Raw genomic sequence first — 23,698 nt, forward strand, 5'->3', positions numbered from 1 at the left:
ACTTGGCAAACATAACCTATTAATTTTAAAAGTCTGACCACTTTAGCTCCTTACTTTACAGTCAGGCAGGCTGTGGGCCAACCTCGGACTCACCCTTTCAGACTTTCATCCTGATCTTCTCCTGGGGAAGTTTGTAATTCATTGGCCAGGAACAAGATAGGAGTTTCCTGCTACCTTTAATTATTTGCTGCATTGATCACTTTGGTGCCATATATCCCTTACATTAGGTAATCAGGAACATAATAGAATGACAATTTAGAATAAAATAAATTACTCCCATTTGAGTATCTTCTTTGGGTTAAGGTTATATGAAGGCATTGTTGAAATACACATATCTTGCCAGAGATAGACAAACCGTTTACAGATTTTAACCCACTATGAAGATGATTTAGACGGTTTTCTGATTGTTATCCTGAAAAACAGAAAGGAGGATGTACTGAGACTTGAAAAAATTCACATTTTGTCAAGGGATAGGAAAAGGGAGGGAGAAAAAAATAACCACATCATTGAGAGATGATTTGTGGTTTGTCTGAGAGAGATCTGGATGCCCTCATAAAACTCAAAGAGTTGGGAGGGGAGAGGAATGCTGAATTCAGCTTACCTAAGTATGGGATTTTTTATAGAGCTAGCAGAGCCTAAAGACAGGAAATTGTCTCTGTGTAGTTAGAAACTCTAGCTGTGTTAAAGAACTTGGTTTATTACTACGATAATTAATAACAAAAATACCTTCTGTTACCTAACATAATCTAGATAGAAATCTGTATCTATTATTTTTTAAAGATTTTTATTTATTTATTTGACAGAGGGATAGAGAGAGTCAGAGAGCACAAGCGGGCGGAGCAGCAGAAGGAGAGGGAGAAGCAGGCTCCCTGCTGAGCAAGGACTCTGTCCCAGGACCCTGGGATCATGACCTGAGCTGAAGGCAGACGCCCAACCGACTGAGCCACCCAGGAGCCCCTATATCTATTATAAATTAGGTATAGGTAGTCTCAAAGTATTCTGAATTGAGTCTAGCAATGACTCTGGAAAGTGCTATTATACTCCTTATTGCGGGACAAAATGGGGAATAAAGAAAGTTTAACCAATTGTTCAAGTTTTTTATAGCTAACAAAAAATAGGACTTCTTAATTTAAAATGTTTTTATATATTAAATGTTGGATAATTGATAAAACTAGTAGAAAAGAAGAAAAAATACAGAACACTTCACTATGGAAAGGAAACTACTATTAACATGTTAGTTTTTTCCTTCTAGTTTTTAAAAAAATTTTTTTATAATAAAGTTAGGTTTGTTATATTGTTATATTTGTTATTATTATAACTTGTTCTTTTCCCTATGTAACTACAAATTCTTTGTGTATGTAAATTTTTTGTTTTTATCCCCTCCTATTCATTTCTAGTAAAGCAGAAAGTCCCACCCTAGGGTATAGGGATGGCTGAACAGAAGATACTCAACACTGGAGAGATGAGATTGATAATATCAACTAACTGATATTAGTCACTTAAACTCACAACCTGATGGAAGGGGATACTGCATCACACAAGGCGATATGAGGGTTTCACTCAAGAACAGGATGAACAACCAGGAGCTATGGGAGGCAGGCTTTGTAGTATTAAGAGGGCAGGTGACTTCTGGTGTGTGCAGAAGGAAGGATGTGGCTGGCTTGTTTGAATAGTTCTGTGGGCTGGCAGGGAACTGAAATCCACTACTCAGGGCTAAGCAGGAACTGGCCTTGGTTCCCTTGATGAAGAGGGTTGTTTGGCTAGGACACCTTATCTGTGGGAGCAGAGGGGGAAGGGGAACTTGTTGTTAGGCCATTTGAGATCCTCCCGGTTTCACCAGATGTCAAGGCAGTACATAACACTGGACCTTAATTTTAGGCCGTACAACACATTTTAGGACAACATAATATTTTGCCATATCAGCTGAATTTTTGCAGATGTTTATAATATAAATAATATGCCAATGGATATCTTTGTGCAAAGAGTTTAGTTTTAATATTACTTAGTATTTTAATATTTAAAAATAAGGCCCTAAGAAAAAAATGCCAAGTCAAAGGATAACAATAGTTTAATTACTTGATACTCCCAAATTTCTTTGAAATAAAACAACTGATTCTAAGTTTAGAACTTTCTAGACAGCGTTGCTTCTGTCAATGATTGTGACAATGAAAGAATCTAAAAGAACTATTTTATTAATACGTCATGATCCATGAAATTTATATAACAGCTTACTTTGTCATCTTCCTGGAATATTGGTGCCTTGACCTACCAGGTTTGGGTTTGCAGAGTGAAAAATAAGGCCAAAATCCGTTCAACAAGAGTAACATTTTAGTGAAGCACTAGTATAATTCTTAAAAGAAATCTGAAGTTGTAGTCAAACCTCAATATAGACTATTAGCCAATCTCTTTAAAAAAACATTCTTACATATCTAGAACTAATCTCTTCATTAATATTAATGACCAATAGTTTTTATTTTAATTTGTGTCCTCTTGGAATTGTACATACTGAATTTTGAAAAAGAACAAATGGTCTCCAACTCTCAAGGTGCATAGGCATACTATATTTTAATATATACTTCAATGTTACTTAAGAAATAAATATTGTATACTCAAAATAAAATTTAGGGCTTAATTTCACCAAGAGTAATAAAAATCTATCAAAATAACTTTAAAAATTGTTAGCAAAATCATGAGTCAGCTTAGTAAAATGAAATAAAGATTGAAAATGTATAAAAGGGCATTATTGTAATGAGAAAGCTGAGTCAAATTTTTGTGACTGTACAAAAGACATTTGTTTTTATTTAGTTTAAATTATTTAAATATGTAGGGTCTATGAGAAAAGGAAGTATATACATTAAAAATAGTACTTAGGTTAATCCCAATGGAATGGAGGAATATTTACATGATTATATTCCAATAGTAATCATTGAGGTCATATAATGTTTCCCATTCATTTCTTTAACACTAAATTAATCCAAATGTATACTTATAAATACAGTACATTAGGTGAAAAGCCTGAACTGTAGAATATTTAAATTAAATGCAGCTTTATTACTTTAAAATAATGAATCTACACATCACTGGACTTTTAGTAACTTTGATCCTTGAGATAAACACACATGCACACACACACACATAAATAAATAAGGGACATGTAGGGACAAACTAAAAAGTTACAAAGTTCACACTCTTCCCTGGGATGACTTCAAGTGCTTAGACCACATTCAATTGGTTCAGAATTGAATGTTAAGAAGAAACTTTGCAAATTGATATACTAGATTATCTAATAAAGAACAGAGTAAAGCAGTGCAATAGAAGATCCCTTATCTGGAATATCTGGAATTGTTTTTTCTGGGTTTGTTTTCCTTTTAGTAGGAAGATGTTAAATCTGGGGTCCCTTAATAGTACAGGAAACAGTTTTGCACATTTTATATTCTTCACTAATAGAGTATAATACTTGATCTTCCAAATGATGGCCTTGCATTGTAAAGAAAATATTTTTGAATTATTTTAAAAATATGCTGTCTATAAGAGGGAGATTTGTGAACATGCTCTGGAAAATCTGGAAAATTCATATGTATTAAATAATTTATTCCCACATGGTGTTTGAAAAATGGCTTTCCTCCTATATTGAGCATATTTTAAATAAAGACGTAATATGGACATCAGTATAATTATGTAATAAATAAAATTTTTTACAATATAAGCTATACATATCAAAGGCCCATGTTATGGCACTCATTCCAAGTTTTATATTAAGTGAGAATCATGCATGCTATGGTCTGAATTGTGTTTCTGCCAAAGTCTTATGTTGAAGTCCTAATGTCCAATGTGACCATAGTTGGCTATAGGAGCTTTATGGAAGTGATTAAGATTAAATGAGTTCCTAAGGATGGGAGCCTTATCCAATAGGATTACTGTCCCTATAAAAACAGACACCAAAGAGTGCTCTCTCTTGCTCTCTCTCTCTCTGCCATGTGAGGACACAACAAGAGGCAATGTCTGCAAAGACAAGAAGAGAGATTTCACCTAAACCTTATCATGCTGGCATACTGATCTTTGACTTCCAGCCTCCAGAACTGTGAGAAAATACATTTTTGTTGTTTAAACCACCCAGTCAATAGCATTTTATCACAGCAGCCTGAGCTAAGAAAATGTGTATTGATTAGAAGTATCATCAGTTCTGAATTCAATGAGGTTCAGATTAATTAGATTACTCCTTTAATCATTGTGAATGATACACAAGAGTATTCATAGCCTTTTAAAATGTATTTTGTCCCACTGATGTATTCCTGAAGCTTTGTGATATTTCACTCCCAAGGAAGATCCAGTTCATAGAAATTTGTTTATTTGTTGGCTGACTTCTATCGCTGGCTGAATTATAGCTATACAGTAGCAGTCATTATAGAATATATCTGAAAATATTACTCAAACTTACTGAAGCTTGCCTAAATTTTAATACAGCTGAATGGTTACATAACAAGTGTTTATATAATTCTATCCTTGCCATCATACCTATAGTCATAGGTTCCCATAAATACGAAACCAGAGAGTTCTCAGCTAAAAGCTGCTGTACAGCCTATTTGTTAATGATACAAAGATGTAAGTGGCAAGAGTACAGAACCCACAGGACACATACAGATACAATGATGGGCCTTGTCTACTTTTCTTGGAATGTACACTTCACAATTTTGACCAGCAATTCAAGATGTTCCACTACTGACACTTTTGTAGTCAAGGTATGATTTTTAAAATGGCCTCTTTTAAGGAGGAGACATCATGGCATGCTGTAGAGCCCTCTTGGCCAGTTCTTATTTACGTTATATTACTAGTGAGTTCTTCACCCTTGGGTAAGGTATTTAGCTCATTTAGGCTTAGTGTCCTTGCTTAAAAATACTGAACTAGATCAGACATTTTCAAACAAGTCTCCACAGGGATGGGTAGGTTGGGGTGACTTAGAGAGTTGGTCTCTCACCCATTCTTCATCCTGGAAACTTTGTTTTTATCTTCTAAGATTTCTTTAAAAGCAAGGGCTCTCCTGTTTTGTTGATTAGAGTTTTTAATGACTGAGCTTGATGACCTCAAATGTATTTCTTTTTAACTTGTAATTCTATATTAAGATCACAACTTAACTGATTAGACACTGACCTTGTCATAAATACCCATTTTGCCTGAAATATCATTGTTGACATTTACAAGTTACTGCTTATTTTTGCATAGTTTCTTGTGTATCCAGCTCTGTGCTTGATAACATAGTCTTTGGGAAATAAAAAAGTGGCATTTTCCCTACATTCAACTATGTGAATGCTATGATTTCCTAACTGGAATTTTTTCCTTGAACACCTTGGGATTTCTTTCTCAGAGGCCTTTTATTGCTTTTCTCTGCTGCCCACAATTTTGGTGCCACATAGATAAAAAAAACATATTTAGCAACAGCTGTGTCTAAGGAGTAGTGCCTTTGTAAAGCCTCTGGGGAAGACTAGTAATCTTCGGAAATTAATCTCTGGATCATAGAAATTATACCTTACCAATATTATCCAGACTTTTCTAAGAGTAATTTAAATTGTCCACTAGTGAAAAAATACATTTAAGAGTTTAAAGAACATTGACAGAATCCTACCTATTGGAAAGGCTCACAGCTACCAATGACAATAGGCATTAACTTGAATATAGTCTGCTTTTAGGTTCTCTCAGTCCCTGCCCCTCATATATATTTGTGTCTGTGTATTATAGGGAGATAGATAGCTAGATAGCTAGATAGATAGACAAAGATGTACGTGTTTCAGTCCTCCAATGGAAGAGAAAAAGAAAAAAAGCATGGAGCGAAATTCAGAAGATTTTTGAATTTTTAAGCTATAGGATGGATAAGAAAAAAAGATTCCCTAAAATTAATCATCTACAAGATGCTAACTCACAGCCTATGATGAAAAGCTAATTTAACAGAAATACCAATAGATAAGAGGCACAGATATAAACAGAGAAAGGTTACAAACTACACTAAAACATTGAGAAAATAGGAAAAGATGGTTAAATTAGAAATGAGAAGATGGATGAGCCAGATAGCATTAGGTAGGCTGATGTAGCTTTCTTCAAAAGAGTGAATATGAGCTCATTGCTATCTGTCACCCACGACACCTGACAAATCCACATTTGGCATCTCCTTAGTGAATGGTTGGGTTGGTGAAAAGACAAAGGCAACAGGAGTAAGTCAAACTTCCAAACAGAACTCTGGTCTATGCATTGAAAGGAGGCCATGTGTTACAGGGATTTTCCAGCTATTCTTAGGCTAGAATGGTAGGCAAAATAAGAAATGAAAAGAAGCAGATCTGGTGCATAAAATGGGGCCACAATTGTGATATTCAGAAACCTCTAAGAAGGGCACAGTGAATCACCACTTTCAGTCTATTCCACAAACGATAAAAGTGAAAGGAAAGTCCTTAGAATAGAGAATAAGAAATGCTCATTTATTTTAAAAAAGGAAACCAGCAGAGGTTAGGTGCAAAGAATGATACTAACAAGCACTGAGAAAAGAGATTAAGGAAAGCGAGATAAAAAGGGAACTTGCAAATCTAGAACATTCTGACTCACCAAGCAGTCATAAATTTGGGTCTCTTAATATGTTCTGTCTAGTTATCTTTATTGAGTTTATTTTATTATAGTTTTTTTGCTGGTTGTTACATCTACCTCAGCAAATAAAGGATGGGAAGTGTTCTACGTGAAATATTCATCGGGTTTATAGCCTTAATCTTAAAAGTAAAAGCTGAAGTAAAAAGCTGGAATAAAGAGTTTTAGTGTCCATTTTATGTATTTGAAAGCATGGTGAGAGGATAAAGTGAGATTCAGCACAGGGAAGAGAAAACTAACAGGAAGGAAGTATATGGAAAGATCTTGAGAGCAAAGACCACTTTTAAAGTGGAAGTCTGAGGATATGAGGGAAAAAAAAGAGAGAGAGAGAGAGAGAGACAAAAGAATCTGAAGAATTGAAAACTCTTAGTACGAAGCCAAGATATGACTTCAGCGGGACAGTGTGGGAAATTACTGCTAAAGGAAATGGAGAGAGAGCTTCAAAGATTTTAGTCTGAATTGGGGAGAATAGCCCCTGGACTTCATCACACAATATGGCCCTTGGAAGAAGAACCTAGCAAAGAAGGCCTCAACAAGAGTCAGAATTTATTCTAATTAGCAAGATAATTACCAGTAGAGCAGAAGACATTCATTGAGTACCTACTCTGCACCAGCCACTTTACATAAGTACACAGCTCAGTTCTCACAAAAGGCATCATTGTCCCAATTTCACAAAAAAGGGAAAGCAAGACTACAAGAGTTAAGTGATTCCCCTAAGGTCATAATATGGAGCAGAAGAACTGAGATATAAGATGAGATGTATCTCTTTAGAGCCCAGGCATTTTCATAATATTACACTGGTTCCCATTGAATTTCTCATAGTCCAAAGGATAAAGTACATAGCAATGACCACCCCCACACCACTCCCCCTGCTGCCTGTTTTGAGTTATAAGCAAAGAAGTGCTCCAGATAAAGATACTCTAAATGTGTTAAATAAAATACAAAAAGGAAACTACAGCCTATTATCTATGTGTTCAGGAAAGAAAAAGAGAAAGGAAATGCAAAGGCAAGAGAGACTTTGTTACTAAGGGCATTTAGTCTCTGACACTGCAGATACACTAAAGCAGTGGCTCTTAGCATTCTACTGGAATCATTGCGGAGCATTAAAAAATCATGTTTGGATCCCACCTGAGAGATTCTGAATTTACTGGTTTGGGTCATTGACGTTTGCATATATGAAATACTTAGAATGGTGCCGGTACGTGGAAAGTGCCAAATAATTTTATACTACTATTACAGAAAGAATATTTTATTAAAATAAGTTTATAATGTTGTCTGTAAGCTTCTATCCATACTTTAGAAGAGAAAGACTTTTAATAAATGTTCCTCTAACTGGTCCAATTTATAGAACAATGCTAAAGAGGATTTTCAGATGGTGCTCAGAACAGGTGTGGGATGGCAGTAGAGATACTTTGGGTCTACTATTTACTCTTTACCTTGTCAATTTTACTTGACACCAGCCTCACTGGACACAATACATAGTTAACATTCACATGAATAAAGTGCATAATCAGTTATTATGAGGCTGGTAGTGATATGAAAGGCTGGACATATGCATGTTTTGGGCCCTCATTTTCTTTGTTGTCCTTTTGCTTCCAAATAGGAATAGGCAACAAAGGCAGTTGACACAGCTTGTGAAGAGAAGCTGGTTGATTGTGCAATGATTTTGAAGAAGCCTACATACATCTCATTCCCACTTCATCAGGCAAGAGGATGAGAGTTGGAGTGGAACCTTTTTAAGTAGGGGGAAAAAATGAACTAACACATACATGCTGGGTGTGTAAAGGAGATTAATCTATAATTCAGGAAAGCATCCATGTGATACTTCACAAAGATTTATTCGATAAGATACAGAAGATGATAAAATTCAGGTTGTTGAAAGAGGTTGTATATGGATAGGAATCACTTATATTAAATAGTGTTAAGCGATATTAAACTTTAAAGGTGTACAATAATCTTAACCCAAACAGCAAGTTACCACTAATTGGGGTCCCCTGGTACAAATCAGAATGCCACCTCTTGTAAAGTTAATGTTCCACTTTAGCTGTAGTCTCAAGGAGATCATAGATCAACTGACAGAATCTGAGGATTAAGGATGGTTTATTTTGGGTTTCCAGCTGTGATATTTCTAGATTTCAAAACGACTGCCTTTATATTTATTTTTTCTCCTGGGAAAGAAGAGAAAAAACCCTTTACTGCATTCCCACTGTCTAGTATATTAGCTGTTACAATTCCTATTGGCTGACCTCATGAAAGAGGACATTACATTTGACTAGCTCAGCTTTTCTTCCCCCTTTCTCACTATAGATGTTACTGTACAACACACACTGAATATTGGATTAGCCTTTGAGAAGCAATGTAACATGATCTGCACAAAGAGACAAGTAACTCTACACCATTTCCTTTCAAGCTACAATTGGCACAGATAAAATTCCGTTATAAAATATAATTACGGTTTGTGACTTTCTGGAAAATGCCTCATTTGGTTTTGGCTTACAAATTAATCTGCTGTTTTACCCAAAAAAGTAGAGATGTTTTAATATTCTATTTTTCAAGGAGTCATTAATCTATTGGTTAGTTTGCAAGAACCCCCCCCCCAAATCTAAGATCTGCCATCATAGTTTTGTATTCATGAGTGACAAACTCGTACTTGGGATTGCTTAGAACATGATTAAAGGTATACAGTAGAAAACCAAAGGTTTTTCTTTGTTCAAAGAACAGACAGACAATTCTCTACACATCTAACTGATTTAAAATCACCAATTGTTTTTCCTGTTTGCTTTCGTGGACCACAGGCATGATTCAGCTGAATTCTTCTAGATGTGAAAAAAAAAAAAGCCCTGCCACAAAGGGACACGAAATATTCATACTTTAGGTTATTGCCCTGTGTCTCAATTTCCTAAATCAGAATCACAGAGAGGCTACAGAGATTTGAGATAGTTTTGAAATATACAGACTAGGGCACTAATGTGGAATAAATGAGTCTTAAAAAGGAGACTGATAGCTTCCACATTCTCTCTCTTTAAACACTTGTGCTTGGAACCCTGAACTATCATGTGAGAAAGCTAACTACTCTGGCATTTAGTGAATGGGTGCCAGGGATGCCAGACCTCCTGCAACAACGGGGTGGTCATGCCAAACAGAAAACGGTTACACATGTTTTTCAAATATCCTATAAGGCATTCATGTATGTGAAAAGGCACATTTAAAATTTTCTAAGTTGTGGTTCTTGAAGTTTGTCCTCCAGATCAACAGCACCAGTGTCATCTGATAACTTGTTTTAAATGCATATTTTTTGGCCCGCACTCTAGACCTACTGAATAAAACTCTCAGGGATGGGAACAAGAAATCTGTATCTTATCAAGACTACTGTTGCATATTAACATTTGAGAATTACTGTCTAAGCTTAGAACTCAAAGTTTAGAGTATATACCCAATTTCTCGAGAATGTCAATGCCAGATACATTGAGAGAAGATTGTCTAATACCTTGTTCAGGCCTTTACCAAGAGATGTTAATCATTTTTAAAAATCACACTACTTACGTTATTAGATGTATTATGTAACATCTACAATTATGTTGTCGTGCATGTATATTTATTTTATAGCTTAATTAGTTTAAGTAACTGAATATTTCCTTACCTCTTCAAGTATAATAGTGCCCGAGCATTTACGTATTTAAATACATATTGCTTTATTTTAAATTATTTTTATTTATTCTTCAGTTTACAGTTAGGGCTTTACATTAGCTTTACACTGATTTTAAAAAAACTGCATGAAGTCAGGCTATGTTTTTTTAATAATATTTTTTAGGATAGCATATTACACAATTATTTGGTTAAAAGGTGGTGGAATGTTGGGTCTAATAGAATTGAGAACCAGTGTTGTAGATTGATGAGAACCTGTAAAGTTAGTTTAGGGAATATTGGAGAGACCCAAGATCACCGTATTATCTCAGAATATATCTGGTTCCTAGATTTCTGATAGTATTTCCTTACCAGAAGAGCTGCTGAAGAATATTTGAATCCTAGACAGGAAACCTAATACCTTGCAAACTGAGCTACCACCCATAATATAAAAGAAAAACAAAAACAAAAAAAGAGGATTGTCTTATTTGCCCCAGATTTTTAATACAAAAGAAACAGAAACTATAAATAAGTGGAAGCTCTCTTTTTCCTACTCTGAAATCTCTTTTCTTCTCTCTCTCTCTCCTTTTTCCAGGGAAAGTATTATCATGAATTAGATGTGTAGTCAATCTATGCAGTTGTACTTTTATGTATATATATGGATTGATAAACAATAATTTTATGTTTTTTTATATTTACTTAATACAATATAGAAAACATTGTGCAATTTATTCTTTTCATTATGTTATGTTATGAAGATCTACTCATGATATTTACAGATCTAATCTATTTATTCAGTTTTCTGCATAATATCCCATCCTATTAATATACTGCAACTTATTGAACCTTTTCCTTTTAAAGGATAAAGAACTTAATCCGAACAAACACACATAAGAATGTATGTATGTGTATATATGTATGCGTGTGTGTCCCATTTCTGGATTAGTCTTTTGCATGTTTTTGTGGTTTATTAGTCTTTTCTACACAGACTGGGTCATGTAAACTCACTCATTAGCAGCATATAACTGGATTTTATTTGTAATCACATTTGAATATTCTAATTTTAGAGTGGATATAATTAATTTATAGTCTGTAATTATTGCCTTTTTGGATATTTCTTTGGATATTTCTTTATTTAGATTTTTTTTTCTTTTCTTTTTCTCACATACCACTTCCAATCCAACTGGAAGTTTGTTTTTTTGTTGTTGTTGTTGTTCAGTTAGTCAGCATATAGTACTTCATTAGTTTTTGATGTAGTGTTCAACGATTCATTAGTTGTGTATAATACCCAGTGCTCATCCCAACCATGTGTTACATGCCCTCCCTAATACCCATCACCTGGTTACTCCCTCCCGCAATCCCCCTCCTTCTGTAACCCTCAGTTTTGTTCCCAGAGTCCAGAGTCTCTCATGGTGTGTCTCCATCTCTGATTTCCCATTCAGTTTTCCCTCCTTTCCCCTGTGGTCCTCCGCACTATTCCTCATGTTCCACATATGAATGAAACCATATGATAATTGTCTTTTTCTGCTTGACTTATTTCACTTAGCATAATCCCCTCCAGTTCCATTCATGTCGATGCAAGTGGCGGATATTTATCCTTTCTGATGGCTGAGTAATATTCCATTGTATATATGTACCACATCTTTTTTATATTTGGATATTTTTCAATACAATTCATTGAACTGTATAATTGTATAACACTTCTTCCCCTTCTTTTTCCCCTTAGTTTACTCCTTTTTTTTTGTTTTCTTTTTGATTGACAGAATTTCTCTCTTTTCTTGATGTCTACTGGTTTATAGGCTATCCATTTCATTTTACTTTCAAAATAATGGCTTATCTTAAATTTTAACTTGTATATTTAACTGAATTGTTAGCCCTCCCCTCTTTGATATAATATCTATATAATACAAGGATCTCAGAACTATTTACTCTGATTTATCCCACATTATTGTTATCTGATATTTTAATTCCAACATGTTTTAACATTGCTTCACATTTCATTATTAACATATTATATAGTCAATACTTGCATATTTACCAACAAACAAAAAAGTTTTAATTCCCTGCATTCTTTCCTTCTGGTTTCATTTTCTTTCTTGTTAAATCACCTGTTTTAGTATTTCTTTTAACAAAAGCCTACCAAACATAAGCTCTTTATCTATGTATGTTTGAAAATGTCTGGATTTTATTTTATAAAGTAAGCATTATTGCTTTTTACTTTTATTTTATAAGTGAGTAATCTGAGTTGCTGACTGGAAAAAGTAATTTCTTAGATTGGGAAATTCTTAAAAGCTACCAACAGTGAATGCCAGAAGCAATGGAAAATATAATTTGAAGGTAAAATAACTGCTTCTCTAAAAATCTGTCCTTAGCTGACATCTACTGATGAAAAATATGTTGTCTAATTATTTTGCTCTCTTGGAAAATGAATCTCTCTCTCTCTCTCTCTCTCTCTCTCTGGTAAGTTTAAAGATTTCTATTTGGTAGTCTGCAGATGCATTTAGATGGTTCTGGGTATGGATCTGATTTTCTTATCCAGCTGGTGATTTGAAGGGCTGCTTCAAGACTCCACATTGTTTTAAAGATTTTTTACTTATTTATTTGAGAGAGAGAGAGAAAGAGAGAGAAGGCACAGAACTGGGCAGAGAGGTAGAGCGGGAGGGAGACACAGAATCCCTGAAGAGCAGGGAGCCCGACGTGGGGCTCAATCCCAGGGCCATGGGATGATGACTTGAGCCAAAGGCAGTCACTTAACCCAGAGCCATCGAGGCACCCTGAGATTACACATATTTTTGAATGAAAGCCTTTAATTCTATTTCTCCCTTCCGTAACTCTTTCTAATGGGCCACTGGACATTCCCATTCTATCTTTTGTGTCCTTATATTTATCTTTGTCACTTTGTACTGAATTCTGGGCGATTTCCTTGAATCAGTTTTTCAATGTATTCGTTTATATTGTTTTTGTGTCTGTTCTTGTGTTCAACTCACTCACTGATATTTTAAAATTTTATAAATATGTGTAGGAAAGGGTTAACTCTTCAGATGTGAGTTGTTCAAACCCTCCGTATTTCCAAGAATGGCCTGTTTTCAGAATTGGCTCTTGGACAGCTCCTGGAAGTTGAGCTCTGAGTCCTTGGACTATTCTTCCTACTAAGAGCATTTTCTTGTATGCTTGAGCACACAATACGCAATACCAATTTGATCACAGTGTTTATGTGATCATGGTGAACCTCTGTTTTTGCTCTGTGGGGCTTAGGTCTAACTCTAAATGATTCCATAGTGCCAGTACCCAGGGCTATACAAACATTTTTGAAAGGTATATTTAAATTTATCTACATTAGATACTCAGGAGTTTTTCTTTTTCTTTTTTTTTTTTTAAAGATTTTATTTATTTACTTGACAGAGATAAAGACAGCCAGTGAGAGAGGGAACACAAGCAGGGGGAGTGGGAGAGGAAGAAGCAGGCTCATAGCACAGGAGCCTGATGTGGGGCTCGATCCCATAACGCCGGGATCACGCCCTGAGCCGAAGGCAGATGCTTAACCGTTGTGCCACCCAGGCGCCCCAGGAGTTTTTCTGATTATGGAACAGTTTGTATAGTAAAATTTCTGCCTGATGTGAGTTAAAATTTAAATCCACGTCAAAAATAGGATTGGAGTCCTGATATTGTTTTACTAAAATCTTTCCCCTCTTTACTGCTCTGGGTTTCAGCAGACATTTTGACTACTTTTCTAGGCCAATGGGTGGCATTTAAAGCCTTTCAAATTTTCCTTCATAGGTTTAATGAAAGTTGGAAAAGAGTATGTAAGATCTTTTCACCTTCTTCCATGCTTAAACAGAGTGTTTTAATGATTAATGTACTGAGATAACTGCTACAAAGCCATTTTATTCTGGGTTCACCTGTCTTAAACCATAAAAACACTTATTTACATCAGGAGTCCAGTTCTTTTTAAATCAATTTTTATGATTTGCTTTGATTTCTCCTGTATTGTCTGAATGGCATCTTGTTTTAGTGTCAACTTTTCCCCCTTTTCTTATTTGTTTAAAGTTTAATGTTATACATACATAGGTGCAATTCCTTTGTGTGTAGGATCAGGAAAGCTAAAATTATTAAGAGAATATCAATATATTATTATTATTATTACTATAATTAATGAGTTCACTCTTTGAATACCATTTTGTCTATCTTGGTTTCTTCCAAACTCAGGGCCAAATCTTATTTTTATAAGAATTCTTTATTCATAGCTCAATTAGGAATATAAAGAGAGCACTATGTACTAGCTTCCAAAGAATTTGTATGCCTAATCCCTCAAGAATGTGAATAGTTAATTATAAATATGGAGATCAAAAGTATGAATTGATAGAGCTATTTTTAAAAAAGGGGAAAAAAGTTGAAGAAAATATGCAGAAATTGATAAAATGTTAATAAATGCTTTCTATCAGCTGCCAGGGAGGATGGTGTATGGGCAGAAAGTGAATAGATTTACCAGGAAGGGATATCAAAGTTTTTATACAGCAAGAATGCAAGATTGAAGAGGAAGTCAGAACACCTAAACATTACAAAAACTCTAGGGAATGGCATGGTTTCAAGACTTTAAGTGCCCAAAAATATAAGTAAAACTTTAGAGATAAATCTATAGCTTTATAAAGAAGAAAAATATAGAACAAAAGAGCAAATGTTTAATCTGCTAAGATTTAGAACGTATCACTACTATTTACATTCAATGTTAGTATGGGGAACAGGTATATTTTGGAGTGTTTTTCTATAAACATACCCTTTTCCAATTCTTGTAGCCTTTTTATGGGTTATTACCTCTTGAGCATGTGAAAATAAAGAGACATTAATTAGACTTAGTAATCAAAACAGTATGGTACTGGCACAAAAATGGATGCATAGGTCAATGGAACAGAATAGAAAACTTAGAAATAAATCCACAATTATATGGTCAATTAACCTTTGACAAAGCAGGAAAGAATATCCAATGGGAAAAAGACAGTCTGTTCAGCAAATGGCGTTGGGAAAACTGGGCAGCAACATGCAGAAGAATGAAACTGGACCACTTTCTTACAACATACACAAAAACAAATTCCAAGTGGACTAAAGGCCTAACTGTGAGACCTGAAACCATAAAAATCCTAGAAGAGAACACAGTAACTTCTTGATGTTGGCCATAGTAACATCTTTCTAGATATGTCACCTGAGGCCAGGGAAACAAAAGCAAAAATAAACTGTTGGGACTACATCAAAATAAAAAGCTTCTTCAGAGTGAAGGAAACAATCAACAAAACTGAAAGGCGAACTAAGGAATGGGAGAAGATACTTGCAAATAACATATCTGATAAAGGGTTAGTATCTAAAATATATAAAGAAGTTATAAAACTCAACATCCCCAAACCAAATAATCCAATTAAAAATGGGTGGAGGGGCGCCTGGGTGGCACAGCGGTTAAGCGTCTGCCTTCGGCTCAGGGCCTGATCCCGGCGTTACCGGATCGAGTCCCACATCAGGCTCCTCTGCTGTGAGCCTGCTTCTTCCTCTCCCACTCCCCCTGCTTGTGTTCCCTCTCTCGCTGGCTGTCTCTATCTCTGTCGAATAAATAAATAAAATCTTTAAAAAAAAAATGGGTGGAATACATGAACAAACATTTCTCCAAAGAAGACCTATAGATGGCCAACAGACACATGAAAAGATGCTCATCGTCACTTATCATCTAGGAAATGCAAGTCAAAACTACAATGAGGTATCTGTCAGAATGGCTAAAATCAACAACACAAGAAACAACAAGGGTTGGTGAGATGTGGAGAAAAGGACCATTCATGTACTGTTGGGAATGCAAACTGGTGCAGCCACTGCGGAAAAGAGTATGAAGGTTCCTCAAAAAGTTAAAAATAGAACTAACTACCTTATGATCCAGCAATTGCACTACAGGGTATTTACTCAAAAACTACAAAAACACCAATTCAAAGGGATACATGCAACCTTATGTTTATAGCAGCATTACTTACTATAGCCAAGCAGCTCAAATGCCCACCAATTAACGAAAGGATAAAGAAAATGTGGCATGTGTATTTATATATAATTCAATCATAAGAAAGAATGAAATCTTGCCATTTGCAATGACATGGATGGAGCTAAAATTATAATACTACGTGAAGTAAGTCAGAGAAAGACAAATACCATATGATTTCACTCATATGTGGAGTTTAAGAAACAAAACAAACAAGCAAAGGGAAAATAATGAAAGAAAGGGAGAGAGGAACAGATTCTTAATTATAGGAAACAAACTGATGGTTACCAGAGGAGAGTGGGTTGGTGGTTGGGTTAAGCAGGTGATGGGATTAAGGAGTGCACTTGCCATGATGAGCACAAAATGATCTATGGAAGTGTTGAATTACTATATTGTACACCTGAACTAATAACACTGTATGTTAACTAACTGGAATTAAAATAAAAACTTAAAAAAAAAGACATCAATAATTTTAGGATATTGACATGATATGTTTATTTTTCTACCTGTAGGAGTAGACGTCAGTTCCAAATTTGTGTGTGTGTGCACACATGCACTTGTGTGAAGAATAACTTTTAAAAAGATAGAAGTCATACGTTGCATAGTTATGAAATGCTATGCTTAGTTATTTTAATATGCTCACTGGTTTTGCTGAACAGGTCTTTAATAATGAATGTGGTATGAAATTAGTAGGGACTAATTTCAATGTCCTAAAATCTTTCCCTGTATATCTTCCCATGTTGACGAACATCTGGACATCTTCCTATCTCTCTCACCTTTTTCATATTAGATTTTTGTGCCCATTCTCTTTTTTATTTTGCCATTTACTTGATTCCTTCATGTGACCCTTACTACCTTCTTATTTATGTATATAATTCCAGGCACAGAGTTTTCTTCCTGTTTGCATTTCCCTCAACTTATACTGTTGTAACAGTGTAGCCTAGTTTTCTCTTTTATGTTTACTCATATATCTAGATCCTGTAATATTTTCCCTGATTTCAGTCATTTCCCTTCCACTTAAGGCCCATTCGTCTACTCTCTGGCAGAAATTTCTTTGAAATAAAATAAAACTGAATTAAAAACAATAAAAGACATCTAAGCAGATCACATAAATTTACATATGTGATAAAACTGCATAGAACTAAGTACACATACAAATAAGTGCATATTTTTGTCAGTGCATATATTCTTAAGGCTGATGGGTTGTATTAGTGTAATTTTCTTGGTTGTAATTTTGTACTACTATTATACTAGATGTAAGCACTGGAGGACACTGGGTGAAGGGTCCACAGAATCTCTGTGTATTATCTTACAACTGCCTGTGAGTCTAAAATTATTTCAAAATGAAAAGTTTTAAAAAAGACATAGAAGCAGAAACATAATTGAGTGTTTTGAGCTTTACTTTGTATCTTCTACTGAGTTAGTGATCTTGGACAAGATTACAAATCATCACCTAGCACCTTCACTGCACCCACCTCCTGTTTTCAAGTACAGCAAATTAAATGTTATATGCATTTTGATCCTTCAACTGAATCCATTTATAACTCCTAAGTTATTTTTCAGTCATTCACCTATTCACTCTGTTGGTCAATAAACTGACCACCTTTATGAACCAGGCACTCTTGTGGGCACTAGAATTATAAGTACTGATTTTTTCCCTGGCTTTAGTTATGTTTATTTTCCTGAATGAAAAGCACTTGTGGTGTATAAAGATCTGTTGAATTTGTAGTCTAGTTTGTATATATTTGCTTCACTGGTATTGTCTTCATTTATGCTATGATGCATCCAGGTACATTCCTTTAAACAGAATCATTGTTTTCAGATAAAGAAATCTCAAGATTAAAAATAAGCATCAAAACCCACAAAGTTTCAGAAACTGAAGGAACGGAGATCTATCTTGTGAGGGAGACAGAATATTAACCAACCAAGCAAAGTGTTTCATTTGAAAAGGCCTGTTCATGATAAACAAAATGACTCACCTCATCAAATAGAGATCTTCAGGCAAAGATGCTTGGGTAAACCACAATTGACAAGAGAAGGAATTTCACTAAATTCTTAAGAGATTACGGACTGTTTTTTAGCCTCAAATATGTTCATTATTTTATCCCTGGATATATCCAACCATGTTTTAAACTTAAATTGGATTACAGGAGATAGGTTTAATTCTATTTTTATTTTGGAGTGTCCATGGGGAAATAAAAAGGACGAAAACTATGAAAATAGTCTCTCTCTAACTGAACACATTTACTTATATTTCCATGCTTATGGATATGTAACACTGAGTGAGAAACTAAGACTTCAAAATTTGTAGTATGGCTCCAGTTGTGACGATGGCTATCTCTACTCTTTGGTATTCATATTTTCCCAGTTCAACACATGGCATTTCCTGTGGGATTTGTTTTCTAGGTGTTTTTCAACCTCCGTTTTGTAGAGCATTTTCCCTGTGATAAGGAAAACTGATCTGGAAAAACAGTGATAACATTACTAGCCTTGCAAACATTGGCCCATCAAAATGTGGGATTTTATGAAAACTAATATGGGGAAGAAATGACATTTGATGAAATCTTTATGTGCTTCACTCATCAGAATTATCCTTTTTGATTACTATTAAGAACTGTAAGTATGAGACTTGACGTGACTTCTCAACTTTCATATTCTGTATCTCTCTCTACCACAGAAGACTCTGGAGACTAGTGGTTCATGCTTAACATGGCTCATGGTAAGAGAAACTGAGCTGACATGCTCTACCTTGCACAGCCACTGCTCTTGGACCTCAAGACTCTTACCCCTTTCACTCCATTTTATTCCATTTACAAACCTCCTATAGGCCTGCTTTCTTTGTTTTCTATATTGGATTACATGGTCAGTCAGTTGTTCGCTTGTTTGTTTTTTCACCAATTCCATCCTAACCCTGACCTTAACCCTAACCCTTTCCCTATGTCTTTCAACAAAATACTTCTTATAGACCAATAACAATGTGTCAATCCTTAATTTGATGGAGAAAAACATAAACAATTGGATCAGTGGCGCCAGGAATTCAGTTTTCAGTCTCAGTGGTTTCTTTAACACCTAAATTTTTCATTTTGCTTGTTTACTATTTAAAACTATGCAATTCTCACCCAATCTTCCTAATGGGATTTGATCATCATTGTGACTCTCAGGACACATTTGTTTTTGTTGTCGTCGTATGGATATGGGACATTCCCATATTTTGCTAGAGTGCATCTCGTAAGCTGCTTTGGAAAGCAACTATGGTAGGAAATAGTTTAGTTGTGTTTTCAAAAAAGCCACTTTGTAACTTGTGGTTATTCTATTCTATCATCTAACTCCTGACTGCATTTACAACCGGGGTTTGAAGAACCAGCTGCTAAAAGTGATAAATCAGCCATTGAAAATGATGAATGAGAGACTCATTGGAGCTCCAATTGAAATATAGGTGCTTTTCAACAATGTTAGATTGGTACTGGACATGCCAAAAAGTGGTGACTGCTGGTAAAATGTACATACATGCACACATGCATATAACACACACACACACACACATATAAATAGTTACAATTATGCTTACTTATTGAATTCTATTTGAAGTTCTCTTATTATTATAACGTGGGTTTTTAATTTTGAGGAACACTACTAACAATAAATCAGAACTAACATTTATTGAGTGTCAATTATCTGTCAAGTCCAGTGCTAGGCTGTGGAGCATTAGCTATGAAATGCCTAGTTCATTAGCCATGAAATGCCACTTATGGCAAATTATAATCTGTTTTCTATACTATTGTATTAACTTTAGATATAACAGGCATTCTGGATTTTAAAACCTATCTATAATGTTTCTAGTGTGGTTTATGCTTACTCAAATGGAGTTATTTTTCAGCTTGTTCCTTTCCAAGTGCTACTTATACACCTGTCATTCACGGCTCTTTCTATTCTGATTTTGATTTATTCAATTTGCCAGTGTTCCCTGGTTACTAGTCCATGTAATGGTCTGTTCGTTTGTACATAAACATTTATACAAGATGGAAAAGTTGAAGTAATTTGAATTTAGACCATTTTTTTTTCCAGTGTGAATTGTGTGTTACTACAGTACTTCAATGAAAGGTTATTCATTGGCTTACTCTCTGCTTTTTTATAGTTTCCAGGCATGTTTAATATCTGTGATTGACTGAATTTTTCAGGTTAACATCTGCATTTAATCACAAGTTATTACCTATTTCCTAGACTGGTCAGCGCAACATTTCAATCACTCTTTCCTTCTTTCTCCACCCATGTAGTAAAAGATTCAAAGTCAGTTATACTTTCTCTCTTTCACAGCCATGGAGCTGCACTTAAATAATATTTAAGAAAGTTGTATTTCTTTTGAAGTGGTCACAGGAAGCATATGCTTAGTGTATATAAACAGAGAAAGAGTTGAGGCACTGATTTGGAAAGCTTGGTTGATTTATAGAGCTCTTGTATCTACACAGAAACATTTTGCTTCAGCAAGAAATGAAAGGCTCTATTGGGCTCCAATAGCCTCACAGCTCCTGTACAACACACTGAGATTTAAAGAGCAAGGTTTCTTTCAACTTCACATTGCCCTATTTTTTTGGAACGGCTCAATGAACTTCTGAGAGGTCTCTGTTTTAGCTTAAACACTCCTTGTTTCACTTCCCAAACTCTTTAATTTTTCAGTCATTTGATCATGGAGAATAAAACCTTAAGGATTAGCCATATTTCAGGTAAAAGGAGAAAAGGTCTCGTTCCAGTTTTTTTTTTTTTCTACTGAACAGGATCATTCAAACCGATTCTCCCATTTTTCTCTGAGTTCTTCATAAACCTGTCATAAACGATTCAATTTAAGGAAGGAAAATATTAAAGGCGAACAACTAAACATGTGGTAACGTCTGGCCACTATATTTCTGGCAAAACTTGACCTAATCCAGGAATTTGCTTCTCTTCCAAAATTGAATATTTTTGTTGGGGAGGGAAAGAAGGGTATAGAACATGAACAACTATACCAGGATTTTAATGGACTGAGAAGTAGGGCATGGGCAATTCTCTTTTTTTTTACCCCCCAAGTATGGAGGCCACTGGACTATGATTAAAAAGTATTAAGGGAATCTGCAAAATTCATACATTTTATCTAATCAAATACATCTCACAACTAGGTTATTTGGACATATTTAATAATGAGCATAATCACTGTTGTTCTAGGAAGTTTTTAGGTATAATATATGTAAAAGAGTGCATAATGACTGAAATTAACATCCCTTTTATATAGTCAAAACCCTTATTATTGTTCCCAATTCACTTAGAAACTAAAGAAATCATTGTGTGCTTATTATGTTCAAGACCTTAATTGCCTTAAAGTTAGGAATGACACTTTGTTCATCATTTTATCACCAATGTCAAATACATTGGCTGATGATTGGTAACTATTCAAAGTTCATACAGAAATGAATAGTGTATCGTGCCTATAACTGCTCTCTGCCTTTTAAAGTTCAAGTGGCTGTGAATGGTATGTGGAAAGAATATCAACATTCACCAGGGTGGGGGCTAGAGGTGCCTCAGAGGGATCTGGGGATTCATTTCATTGAGACAATAGGGAGTTTCATCTGAAAGTTTCATCTGAAAGTGTGGGGAATGAGCACTTGGGGAAACTTACCCTGTGTTTGTTGAAGGAAGGAATAGGGCATGGCCTGTCAGTTAAATGGATGTGAGCCTCTAGAGCACAATTCTCCAGGGGCAGAATCTAAGCCCTTCTAGCTCATGTGTCCCAGAAGCAGGAGACCTTCAGGGGTAGAAAAGCCAAGGACAGTTCTTTCTTGGCTGTGACCATTTAGTCCCCTGAAGCCAACTGTACCAGGTTCACATGTAGAGTTGACTTTCAGGTGACATTTCTGTGTCCATACAGAAGTGCTCTTTATTCATGCACTCTTCCCCAGTGAGTTCAGATACAGTTTCAGAATCTTTTCAAAATAGGACCCCAGACAGCAACTATCAATGAACTTGGAGTTTAGAAATAAAACCAACCTTTGCCCCCAAAACAGGGACAATGGGACATACTTTCTGCTTCTATTTTGATTTCTTCTTGCCCTTTCCCAATAAAAGTTCCTTTAGCCAATCTCCACGTGCTATGTGAGATTATCTCTGATAGACAATACAACAACTCCTTCAACAATTAGAAAGTATAATTCAATGCTTATACAACCTTCCAGCTTTCTGCCTATCTGTTCCCTCTTCATGTATTCTCTGTCATCACTTATGCTCATGCATCCTCTAGGGCACTTATTTTTAAAGAATTCTTCCCAAACCGTTACTTGCATAATCTGCCTTCATACCTTTCTGTCTTATTAAGGTCTGGTCTAGGCCTGCTGCAGCCATATATGAGACCACCTACATTTTTTGTAATCCTCAGCAGTCTGGCTTCTTCTGTCCCTTCTGCTCTCTACTGTTGCTGTTGCTATTTCTCCTTTACTGAGGACTAACTGTGGTCTGGAAATTGTGGTAAAATACATGCATAGTACCATGTAGTTGCTTAGAAAAAACTCTAGGAGGTTAATGCTAGAAACTGGGTATGAAGAGATTAAGTGATTTATGTAAGTCCACACAGATAGTAAATGGAATGGGGGGGGGAATTAACCCTGATCTAACTATAAAGCCAATGCCCTTAAATGCTTTCAAAGACCATTATCATGTAGACTTTTCTTTCAGTCTTTATATTCCTCAACCTAACACTGTCTAAAAGAACTTTCTGCCTGCCATGATGGTTTTGTTCTATATTTGCACTATTTTTTTTAATGGAAATCATTTGCCACATAGGGTGTTAAACACTTGAAATGTGACTAATGCAACTGAGAAACATTTTAAATTTAATTTAATTTAAATGTAAATAGGCATAGGTAGATAATGGCTATTTTATTGGGTAGCACAACTTCAATACCTCAATATCATTAGAGCTTGTCAATAGCTTTTTTTTTAAACAAAAAGCTTTATTAAAAGAAAAAAGTAATACCTCAAAAAATACTAAGTATGCAATACTCAGTGAAAAAATCTTATTGTCTGTGAGTATGTGCATTTATAAATATAACACAACCCTTTTCTGATTAGATGAAACATCTTAATTTGATGAATATAATTATAAATAATGAAGTAAATATTCATGACATATAATTCTAGCAATGTTAAGTTATAGCTGCACGATACATGTCTGAACATTGCTATGGTTGAACTAAAAAGACTAAGAAAGTATATGATTAGGTAATGAAAATATATCTGATGAAAATGTATTTATTCTTTGCTTTTCCTCCATTTCAATGATCACGACGTCACGATTGTTTTCTTTTTTTCTGCTCTTCTGGGTTCTCTCCTTCCCCCAGTTTCCTATATGTAAGTTGTCCCCAACTTTCTTTATCGACCTCTTCTTTTCCTACATTTTATCCCTTCACATTAGTACTCATT

This window comes from Ailuropoda melanoleuca, chromosome 3 (genome assembly GCF_002007445.2).
Source record: "Ailuropoda melanoleuca isolate Jingjing chromosome 3, ASM200744v2, whole genome shotgun sequence".
NCBI lineage: Eukaryota > Metazoa > Chordata > Mammalia > Carnivora > Ursidae > Ailuropoda > Ailuropoda melanoleuca.